This window comes from Asparagus officinalis, chromosome 3, assembly GCF_001876935.1.
Source record: "Asparagus officinalis chromosome 3, Aspof.V1, whole genome shotgun sequence".
In the NCBI taxonomy this organism is placed as follows: Eukaryota; Viridiplantae; Streptophyta; class Magnoliopsida; order Asparagales; family Asparagaceae; genus Asparagus; species Asparagus officinalis.
The window spans coordinates 78214458-78226941 of NC_033796.1; positions in this window are offsets into that span (position 1 = coordinate 78214458).

Genomic DNA, 12484 nt, shown 5'->3' on the forward strand with positions numbered 1-12484 from the left:
GTGAACACCGCCGGGTTCCCGATTGGTCCGGGTCTTCGTTGTTCCGAAATCCTATCAGCTCACGTAGCTTGTCGATTCACTTCAGTCGTTCGTCGATGTCAATTAGACTCTTGTGGATCAGATAGTGATGTTCATCGTCGCTCTTTAACACTGAACCGTTCGTGGAGACCTATAGGCAATTTTCGATGCCTACAGATACCCCCTCCAAAGTGTTCCGGACTCGTTTCTTTTATAGAAGAGGCTGGAATACTTTGGATGTGATTGGTCTAGCATTCAGTCGGCGTAAGGACCTGTAGTTAGCTTCAAATCTTGGCTCCTTCGATTTTCAGTCTATCCGATGCTTTGACGAATAGCTGAAGTTCTTCCGGCACTGCGTTTATCGCTTGGACGTCGTCGGAGTCTCGAGTTTGCAGCTGATGAATTGAGTTTGGCTCGTGTCATTGAGTTGACTTTGAACTACCTCCGCCACATTGTGCTGGCTTAGGGTTTCGGACCACCGTGTGTTGACTTTTTGTCGCAACGCGTTGACCGGCGTTGACCTAGGGTTACGCGTTGACCGGCGTTGACCCTAGGGTTTTGAGTTTATACTCGTATACTTTTCGGAGTACGTCAACTTTTGTCGCAACGCACTGACTGGCGTTGACCTAGGGTTACGCGTTGACCGGCGTTGACCCTTAGGGTTTCGGATCGTCAAACGTTGACTTTTGTTGCAACGCGTCGACTGGCGTTGACCTAGGGTTACGCGTTGACCAGCGTTGACCCTTAGGGTTTTGAATCGTCGAACGTTGACATGTGTTGCAACACATTGATTGGCGTTGACCTAGGGTTACGCGTTGACCGGCGTTGACCCTAGGGTTTTGAATCGTCAAACGTTGACTTTTGTTACAACGCGTTGACTGGCGTTGACCTAGGGTTACGCGTTGACCGGCGTTGACCCTTAGGGTTTTGAATCGTCAAACATTGACTCTGGTTGCAACGCGTTGACTGGCGTTGACCTAGGGTTACGCGTTGACCGGCGTGGACCCTAGGGTTTCGAATCGTCAAACGTTGACTCGTGTTGCAACGCGTTGACTGACGTTGACCTAGGGTTACGCATTGACCGGCGTTGACCCTAGGGTTTTGAATCGTCAAACGTTGACTCTGGTTGCAACGCGTTGATTGGCGTTGACCTGGTGTTACGCGTTAACCGGCGTGGACCCTAGGGTTTTGGATCGCCATTAACACAGTTTATACTCGTACGTTTGCTGGAGTATACACAGTTTAAGCTCTTAAGGTATTGGAGCATGGCGGTCCCGAATGTTGGGGCTACAGGACCAACTGTTAAAGCTGATTCATCTGCATGTACGATATTGAATACGTAGACTTCGTCTTTCTCACGGGAATAGACTACCCGGCGACGCGTGTTAGGCGTTGACTTTAGGATTTTTGGCTAATCCCCAGCCTTCAACGGATTTGATTAGCCTTTACCGACTACCGTTTGAGTCGGGCTAGCATGCGGATTGTTTAAGTCCGTTTCACATGTGATGTTAAGCTAAAAGAGTTAACCCTTTTAGTGCTACGATATTGAATACGTAGACTTCGTCTTTCTCACGGGAATAGACTACCCGGCAACGCGTGTTAGGCGCTAGAGTTAACGCTCTTAGTGCTACGATATTGAATACGTAGACTTCGTCTTTCTCACGGGAATAGACTACCCGGCGACGCGTGTTAGGCGGTGACTTTAGGATTTTTGGCTAATCCCCAGCCTTTAACGGATTTGATTAGCCTTTACCGACTACCGTTTGAGTCGGGCTAGCATGCGGATTGTCTCAATCCGTTCCGCATGTAACGTTGTGCTAAGAGAGTGAATTCTCTTAGACTTTGTGCTATGATGTTGAATACATAGGCTTTGCCCTTGTTACGGGAATAGGCTACCCGGCAACACGTGTTAGGTGTTGACTCATCCCTACTTAGGCTTCGGGATGAAATTCCCCAGACTGGAATTCTGGTGTCTTCTTCAATCGGTAAAAGACTAAACCGGCGACGCGTGTTAGGCGTCGGCATATCCTTTCTTAGGATTCAGGATGAAATTCCCCATGCGTGTAAGGCATGGATTTTGATGTTATTAATAACAACCTGGCAAACCCCCAGCCATCAACGGGTTTGATGTGCCTTTACCGATTACCGTTTGAATCGGGCTAGCATGTGAATTATTAAAACCCGTTTCACATGTAACGTTGTGCTGAGAGAATTACTTCCCTTAGACTTAATGCTATGATTTTGAATACATAGACTTCGTCTTTCTTACGGGAATAGACTACCCGGCAACGCGTGTTAGGCGTTGACTTATCCCTACTCAGGCTTCGGGATAAAATTCCCCGTGCATCGAGTGCCCGGATTTGACAATCGTGTCTTTTCTAAAAGCAAAGACAGATTGAGAAACGGGAGAGGAAGAATTTTATATTCTATCTCCCGGTGCTGAAGAGGAAGAATTTTATATTCTATCTTCGGCCGGAAAGGAGACTTGGGGTGGGATCTCCACCCCCAGAATCCAGAATGGTGAAACTAGGAGTGGGATCTCCACTCCGAGAATCGAAAAGATTCGGATAACCCTAACTGTCGGAAGGTTTGGTTACTGAACCAAAGATGAATTTCTCGTTTAGTGAATTGTGATTTTGGTCCTAACTGTAGGAAGGTTTGACCAAGCAGGAGTTTGAGATGACCCTAACTGTAGGAAGGTTTGATCACTCGATTTGAAAGTGGACCTCTCGTTCATTGGAGGAATCGAGAGGGGATTTCGGTTTTGGTCCTAACTGTAGATAGGTTTGACCGAATGGAAGGTTTAAGACGATCCTAACTGTAGGAAGGTTTGATCGCTTGATTTGTGGACCTCTCGTTCATTGGGAGAATCGAGAGGGGATTTTGACTGTGGTCCTAACTGTAAGAAGGTTTGACCAATCGGGAACTTTACGTCCAGACTCTAACAGAGAGAGTGTTGAGTGCACAGACACAGTGAGAACTTGAATGGGAGTCCTTATTCATTACATTGCTGTGGTTTTGGGAACTTCCCGTTACATAAATCGTCCACCCCCAGTTTCCTCTGCGGAACTGGTTCGGACATTATTATCAGTTAACTAACCGGGTTATCCTTAAGAATATTAGCTTAATATTCTCCAGGAACTTCCCGTCAAAAGTGGGGAAACAGTTTAGACTCATATACCTATTGGAGTATCAGGGAGTAGTTTAACCTCTTATACCGGTCGGAGGATTGAGAAACAGTTTATACTCGTATACTCTTTGGAGTTTTGAGAAGCAGTTTATACTCTTATACTTATCGGAGTCTCAGGAAGCAGTTTATACTCTTATACCGGTCGGAGTTTTGAGAAACAGTTTATACTCGTATACTCTTTGGAGTGTTAGGAAGCAGTTTATACTCTTATACCGGTCGGAGTTTCAGGAAGCAGTTTATACTCTTATACCGGTCGGAGTTTCAGGAAGCAGTTTATACTCTTATACCGGTCGGAGTTTCAGGAAGCAGTTTATACTCTTATACCGGTCGGAGTTTCAGGAAGCAGTTTATACTCTTATACCGGTCGGAGTTTCAGGAAGCAGTTTATACTCTTATACCGGTCGGAGTTTCAGGAAGCAGTTTATACTCTTATACCGGTCGGAGTTTCAGGAAGCAGTTTATACTCTTATACCGGTCGGAGTTTCAGGAAGCAGTTTGTTTTTTCTCATAAAATCTTCCTGACACATCGATTCTAAAGATGTTTTTGAAGAATAGTCCAATCCTTCATATATGACTTGGCACAATCGCCATTTTTCTAGACCATGATGAGGACATTGGATTAAAAGATCTTTAAATCGGTCAAAGTATTTCCAGAATGGCTCTCCCGGGACAATTTTGAAATTCTGAATGCTGTTCCTAAGCTTTACCGTTTTGTGAATAGGGAAAAAATTCTTAAGAAAAATGGTTACAAATTCATCCCAAGTTGAGATGGAATTTATCGGTAAGCTGTACAGCCATTTTTTAGCTTTGTCCTTTAGAGCAAATGGAAAAGCATGTTTATGAAATGCGGTCTAAGCTCGAAATTTGCTCCATTTACTTCGGGGAGTCTTATGCAAGATGGAATTGCATTTCTGGTGGGGTAACACATATCCTGAAGAACTGGTTGATTTGCTATTTCTTGGATTGGTTCAACACGGATTAAGCGATGAAAATTATCCCGAACCCAAAATTGCATACACCAAAACAAATATTTTTTTTTCTTTTTTTAAGGAAAGAAAGAAAATTAGTTTTTTTTTCTTTTAAGGAAAGAAAGAAAATTAGTTTTTTTTTCTTTTAAGGAAAGAAAGAAAATTAGTTTTTTTTTCTTTTAAGGAAAGAAAGAAAATTAGTTATTTTTTTTTTAAAGGAAAGAAAGAAAATTAGTTTTTTTTTAAGGAAGAAAGAAAGAAAATTAGTTTTTTTTTAAGGAAAATTAGTTTTTTTTTTAAGGAAAGAAAGAAATTTAGTTTTTTTTTTATAAAGGAAAGAAGAAAGAAAATTAGTTTTTTTTTAATATGAGAAGATAAAGAAAAAGAAAAATCCTAACTAAAACAAATCAAGGCAATCACTTTTCAATCAACTCTAACTCTAGGGTTTAGCCTAACTCCACTAGACCAGCTCCTAACCAAAAATTCCTACAGTGAAAAGATCAAAGTTTTACCCAGGTAGTTAGCCAGGTAAGGATAGTACTAGAGGGTGATCAAAGATCAATTAAGTACCTCTTTCCTTGCGGAGCGCTTTACGCAACCCCTAAACCTTGCCTTAGACACCAACTATTCTGAGAAAACTTAAACCGTTCACTTAAGGATTTCTTGTTCCTTATTGAGCTCGAATCCTTAGGGGCCAACGTCTAATGAGTTTTAGAAGGCTTGGGTTTGTGAAGTGAGGAATTAGTGATTTGTGGGCTAAGGAAAGGGTGATGAAATCCCTTACCTTATCTTGATTGGGGTTTTGCCCTTAAGAATGTTTTAAGTGTGTGCCAAATCAAGTGCTACAATCACTTTGGTGAATTCCTACACTATATGAAATGCAACCCTAGAAATTAAAAGCGACTAAAAAGGATGATAAAAGAAAATCTTTTTTTTTTTAATTATGGTCAACAACAAGCAAATGTGAGAAGATGATTTTTATTATGGTCAACAAAAATAAAATCTCTTTTTTTTAAATCCTAATTGTCTCTAATTGTGAAGCTAGCTAAAGAGGGTGGAATTGAAAACTAGAAAGAAGACTTACCCGAAAGCAATGCTCCAAATTCTTGATCTTCAATCCAAGATTTTCAAGCTCCAAGCGGTTCCTTCACAAGAAAAATACACAAGTTAAAGAATCAAGTTAATAAAATCCTATTTTAGCACCTTCCCCGGCAACGGCGCCAAAAACTTGATGCGGCATAATTATGTACCAAAATTGCAAGTGCACAATTTATCAAGTTATAGTATAAAAAGATATCGATCCCACGAAGAAGGTGATTTTAAGAGATTATTAAACTTGGTTCTTATATTTTGTGCGTGACAATTAGGAATAAAGAATAAGTGTGATTGTGATGAGTGATTGTTGTGAATATATGCAAAAAATAATAAATTGAATTTTAGAGAAGAAAGAATCAAAGAATAATTGAAATCACAAGGTAAGAAAGACGAATGAATAAAATCAAGAAATAAACTAAGAATGAAAAGAAAATTTAAGAAAGTCAAGATGGAGGATTCAAAAGAGGTAAGAAATCTAGAATATAATCCACTAACCAATTTCAATTACAAAATATAAACTATTCTCTTTTTATCATATTTCAACTTAGATTTATTAAGCATAGATTATCAAACCATTTAAGGAAAGTGTAACCTATCAAATTATCATCTAAGTTAAAATTACTATTCATGATAAGAACAACAACATGATAATAATCCTAGAATTCATAAGCATAACCTATCAAACCATTTAAGATAAGCATAGATTATCAAATTCTTCTTCTACCGATTAGTTCTCTAGTTGATTATCCTAAACATGAACATTTTAAGTACAAGAGAATAATTCATACAATATAAAAGAAATTAGACTAGTTTCATACAATTCTAAGATTCCTACAAGAATTAAATTCACATCTTAAGAAATAAAAACAAGAAAAAGAAGACTAATTACAAAATTAAAAAGAAAAGAAAAATCTAAACTATGAACAAGAAATAAATCTAATTACAAAGAAAATAAAAATCTAAACTACAAAATAAATTGCAGAAATTAAATGCAAGAAAAATAAATCTACTCTACAAATTAAAGTGCAAAAAGAAAATAAAAAGACAAGAAAGTAAATCTACACTACAAGCATGAATTTAAATCTAACTAATAAGCAATAATAAAGAAATTACTAAAAAGAAATAAAAGAGAAAAGAAATGCAAACCTTCAAAAGAGAAAAGAAATGCAAACCTCAAAATTGCTCTTCATCTCCATCCTCATCTTCCATCAAGAGGAGAAAGAACAATTTTAAAGAGGAAAAAAATTATTTTTATTAATTGCAACTAAAGTTATAATTTTTGGAAGGCCTTCTCAATTAAGAGTAGCCCTCCTCTCCAAATAGAGTTACAAAATTTTTTACACCTCTAACCCCTCACTCTCTACCCCTATTTATAGTAAACATCAGTGAATGAGAGCCATTGGATTGAAATCTTATCCAAAAACAACAAATTTCAGCCTTAGATTCGTAACAGACTGCCCAGCGTATCGATGCAGGCATCGATACAGGCATCGATGCAGGCATCGATGTCGGTATCGATGCAGGCATCGATGCCGCCATCGATGCAGGCATCGATGCCTGCCCTTCTCCTTTTGCTGTCCGCAGAGTTCCTCTTCTATTGGCTTTTGGACTTGGATTTTGGGCTTTTTCTTGGGCTTTTGGGCTTCTTGATTTCTTCATGTATTTATTTTGGGCTTTGGCATTTCTTGGGCTTTTCTTCTTTTTCTTAGCTTGGGCTTTTGGATAATTTGGAAATTGATTTTCCAATTGGCTTCATGGGCTTTTTGTTGAGAGATGGGAATTTGAGATTTATTCTTCATTAACCTGCAATTAAACATAAAAACAGTTATTAGTGGTATATTTATTCATATAAAATAGATAATGAGGGTATAAAATTGTAATAAAATGTGATTATCAATATCTCCCAGCTGAAGTATTCTCAGCTGATTGGATCTCTTCTTTACATATCCAATCGGACCAGACCCGATATAGCTTATGTTATAGGAAGACTGAGCCGGTATACTAGCAATCCTAGCAAAGATCATTAGTCTGCCTTAGAGAGAGTATTCAAATATCTGAAAGGCACAATTGACTATTGCTTAACTTACACTGGTTACCATGATGCTATAGAAGAGTACAGTGACGCCAACTGGATCACGGATTCCAACAGTGTAAAGTCTACATCAGGATATGTATTTCCTTTTGGTGGTGCAGCTGTATTCTGGAAATCTTGTAAGCAAACTGTAATTGCCAGGAGCACCATGGCGTCTGAATTGATTGCTCTTGATACTACTTGCACAGAAATCGAATGGTTAAAAGATCTTCTCTCTGAACTTCCTTTGGTCCCTAAACCCTCTCTTCCTATTTCCATTCACTCTGATTCTAGATCTACCATAGACTGAACTTCCTTTGGTCCCTAAACCCTCTCTTCCTATTTCCATTCACTCTGATTCTAGATCTACCATAGAGCTTCTAAAGCAAGTACATGTAAATAAAAAACATAACAAACATATTCAAATAAGATATAAGTCTATACAATGCCTGTTAGGCAAAGTTGGGATCTTGGACTTTGTAAAGTCTGAGAAAAATCTTGCTGACCCTTTGACTAAGGGATTATCCAGGAGTGTGGTTCTGGATTCATCGAGGAAGATGAGGTTAAGCCTATAAATGAGGTCACTGACAGCTGCAACCCAACCCTTATTTGGAGACGTAGTCCCAATGTTGGTTCAATATGGTAGAAACAAGCTGGACAAGTGACTCTCGTGTGGAGCATCGACCTAGATATATTTATATATTATTATGTAGCATTTGCTACTACCCCTTCTCTATGATGACGATGCTCTTATGATACAGCTAGCTAGGCTGGGTTTTACTCTAAATAAGTCCAACGTGTGTATTGTGAAGGGTATTAAATAAACAGTTGTAGTACCTTTTGAGGACTTACCTACGTGAGAGGAACCGTGATAGCCGTGGTTAGGGAGGGCAGTGCTAACCCCTAGAAACTCTCATGAGTCGATTTTTTGTGAGCATGGCCTTTAACGCGCAACCCGCTTAGCTCAATAGATGAAAACGTATTATGTGTGTTTTTATCAATACCTGATTCAAATGGCCTAATTCAAGGCCTAGTCCATTATGTCCCTCAGGTGGTGATTAACTCACTAAGAAAAGGTTCAAAGCCGAAAGCTATCTCTCCCGAATTCACGATACGAAAGGTTGCCCAACCTATATTTATTTTGTGATTTATTGATTTATTTATTATTTTTTGAGTGTTCAGTCAATATTGCCTTTTGGGGAGGACTGTTGGATGTTTTGTTCATGAAAAGGTAATTTTATTTTTGTGGATAGTCCCACATTGAAAAAAGAGATGAATAGTATAGGGTATATAATGGTTCTCTCCTTATTGGGTTTTGAATAGTGTTTTGGATTTTGTGGGCTTTGCATATCTATCCCACACACGCGCGCGCGTACACGCCACGCCTCACCTCGCCACGCCATGCCTGCACACTCGTGCCACGCTCGCTACGCCACACCGCACACGCGCGCCATGCCACACCGTACCGTACACGCACATATTTTTTCTTCTCAGGCTTTTATTTTGCACATTTTACACGTTTTGTAATGGCTGCATGCGGGTAACAGAAGCGAGATTCGTGCGTAACGGTTCCGTTGATTTAGCGGGGGTTACACTTCTCCTCACCTATATAAGCTGCCGTAGACCTCATTCGGAAACACAACAACGAGAAGAACAACTTCCAAAGGTCTCTTTCTCCACTCTCTTTTCTCCCAAGTTATTTCGGCTACATTATATTTATATTTTGGGCAACCGTTTTCGTCTGAGCATAAGCTCGGTGACTCACGCCCGAGCGTAGAGGTCGACCGATTTTGGGGGATTTTTCCGCTAGGGGAGAGGGGACAGATTACGGTAGGACGATAGGCGGGTCCTCAATCTTCTAGGGCAGTGACATCACGACTGCTCCCGATCAGGTCTGAATTTTCTAACTCTTTAATTTGGATTTTATATTATTATATTCCTGTTTTGACAGCAATCTAGATGAGTATCCAAGTATGGTTTTCCATGATAGATTTAATTTCATTATCAATGGTCTTCCAAATTTTAATTTCTCTACGCCACGCCTCGCCCGCACGCGCGTGCCACGCCACGCCGCACCGCACACGCACACACCTTTTGCTTCTCAAGCTTTTATTTTGGCACGTTTTACACGTTCTGTAATGGCTGCATGCGGGTAACGGAAACAAGATTTGTGCGTAACGGTCCCTTGGATTCAGCGGGGGTTACACTTCTCCTCACCTATATAAGCAGGCTTGGAGCTCATTCAGAGACACGCCAACGAAGAGAATAACTTCTAAGCTCTCTTCTTTCTCTACTCTCATTTCTCCAAGAAATTTCGGCTATATATTTATATTCATTTTTTGGGCAACCGTTTTCGTCTGAGCATAAGCTCTGTGACTCACGCCCGAGTGCAGAGGCCGGCCGATTCCGGAGGTTTTTACCTCTAGAGGAGAGGACAAATTGCGCCAGGGCGATAGGCGGGTCCTTAATCTTTTAGGGCAGTGACATCACGACTGCTCCCGATCAGGCCTAAATTTTCTAACTCTTTAATTTGGATTTTATATTATTATATTCCTGTTTTGATAGCAATCTAGAAGAAAAACCTTTTTTTCTTATCTCTCATTTATTTTAATTTCGGATTTACTTCATGCTATAATCTTAATTATTTGATATATTTCTAACATTAAGGCTATACGAGCAAAACACATCTATTAAGGAAAGCTTTTTCATTGTTCTCAATAGTTCGAGAATGTTTGATAATTCTATTATTTAGTATATTATTAGCATTATCAACAAATCTGCATTTTCACATGTAAGTCGTCTAGTTTTAGTGTTTAAAGTCTCAATTTCAACTTTAAAGAATCAAATGAAGAGTAAGTAGAGTAAGACACATTTTTAGCAGAAGATTTCAAATCAAGCTCTAATATTTTAACTTTAGAAATCTAAGCATCTTTCTCATCCCTAAAGTGAGTTTGTCCTTTTTTAAAGCAATGAATCTCAATTTATAATTATCAAACACTTTTCATTAATCAAACTATTACATGCATCAACAAGTTAAGAGTAAGAAGGACGTGATACAATAGTGTCAGACTCATCATCTAAATTTTTTTATTGTTCTGATCCTCACACCCCATCAAACAAAGATTTGTCTTTATTTCCTCATCCCTAAAAGCGCTTTTCGACTCACTTCCACTTGATTCATCCCAAGTAGCCTTTGGCACCTTCTTATTATTCAATTTCTTGTCTTTGGCTAGTAATGATCGATCTCTCTAAATGTGTCTAGGTTTTCTGCATTCGAAATAAGTACATTCATCACCTTTCAAACTACTAGATACATTTTTCTTTTTTACTTTGTGCTTGCTCTTTTTCTCAAAGTACTCTCGTCCTTTCTTAGTTTTCAATAACTTCTTTAGTCTGTGTATAACTAAGTTGAGATCATCTTCTCCAATGACTTCATTTTTGTCTTTCTTGCTTTTGCTTGCTTTTAGTGCTAGAGACTTATTCTTTGGCTCTTCTCCATTAATGGTCTCTCTAGCTTTCAGCTCCATCTCATGCATTTTAAGGTTACCCGGTAGCTCTTCATGACTTAGCTTGTTTAGAACCTTAGCTTCTTGAATTGTCATAACCTTCACATCATAGTTCATTAGTGGATACTTGAGAATTTTTTGGACCAATTTAGCATTAGAATTATCCTTGCTAATAGCTTTCAAGGTGCTGACAGTTCAATAAATCTAGTAAATATCTCTCTAATCTTATTCATTTGCTTCATCTTGAAACTCTCATATTGGCTAACAAGGAGAGATAACTTTGAATTTTTCACTTATGAAATTCCTTCATCTATCACCTCCAGTATATGAGATTTCCTTCACTATGCTACAAGCAAAAATATGATTAAATTCATCATCGGTTTTAGCCCACTTACCCTTAGGTTTGGCAATTCCTATTTCCTCTACAGTTAAAGTTGGTGGGGTACATCCATTCTCTATAGTATATCCACATCATCTAGGGTTATCAACCTAACGAGAAACAAGGCTCTGACACCACTGTTAGGATTGAACTAGGCCACCCTAGGGGATGAACAGGGTTGTGCCAAAAACTAGGTTTATTTTAAAAGAGTTTTGCAACCAAATAAGCTAAAGAAAATAAGCAAGCAAATAATCAAAATGTAAGCACACAATTTTGCGTGGTTCAACATGATGCCTACATCCCTAGACTTCATCCTTGTGAAATTGATCAACTAGTTCCTAAAAAAGCTTATGATGCAAATAAATGAGAAGTTCCTAAAAAAGTACTATCCCTAGTACGTTAGGGATAACCTATTTAACGGGAAGTTCCTGGAAAATGCTATGCATGGTATTCTTAAGGATAACTCGAGATCAGCTGATTATTCAAGATGAAGACCGGTCATCTAAATATTTTATTCTTAATCATGATAAAAAAAAAGATTAAGAACCTCCTATTGTGGCTATTTAATCATTTTTAAGATGATTAAAAGCCTCCCACTGTGACTTTCCGAGCACTCTTTCGTCGAGATGAGATTCAATGACTTCATCGAGTCAATCTTCTCTCACGAAACTCTCACTGTGACTCTAAAATCCTTCAAGGATGAAGCACATCCCATCTGCTTCAACCCAGTTAGGAACAAGATGCCAAAATCCCTTTTCGGACACTGGCATCTTCCTGATAACTAGGATCCTCTTGAAGTGAAAGACAACAAAGTTTATAATTTCCTTCATCCAATCCTTGGTTGGTTTCAATCGCCAGGATCAATCTCATCCACTCCCACCATGTTTTTTTGGAGCGTTCTTTTGTTGAGACGAGATTCAATGACTGCATTTGGTCAATCTTTCCTCACAAAACTCCTACGGTGTAATTGTGAAGTGCTTAATGATTCATGGTCCTCCACTACAAAATCCCTTATTAATCAAATAATTAACTATGGGTCCACCAAAATTCTTAGTTGTTAAATACATTCAAACTCCCGCTATGTTCAAGCCTTTAACACTCCCACATGAAAAGAAAGGTGAATCTTCGGTGGGGCCTAAGAAGAAACCTATAGAATCCGATGGAGGTAGTGAGAATTCAGATTTCGACGAGGAGGTCGAGGCCGTTAAGATTGTTTCACATCAAGGGGGTAAGGGTTCTTACCAGAATCTGAAGATT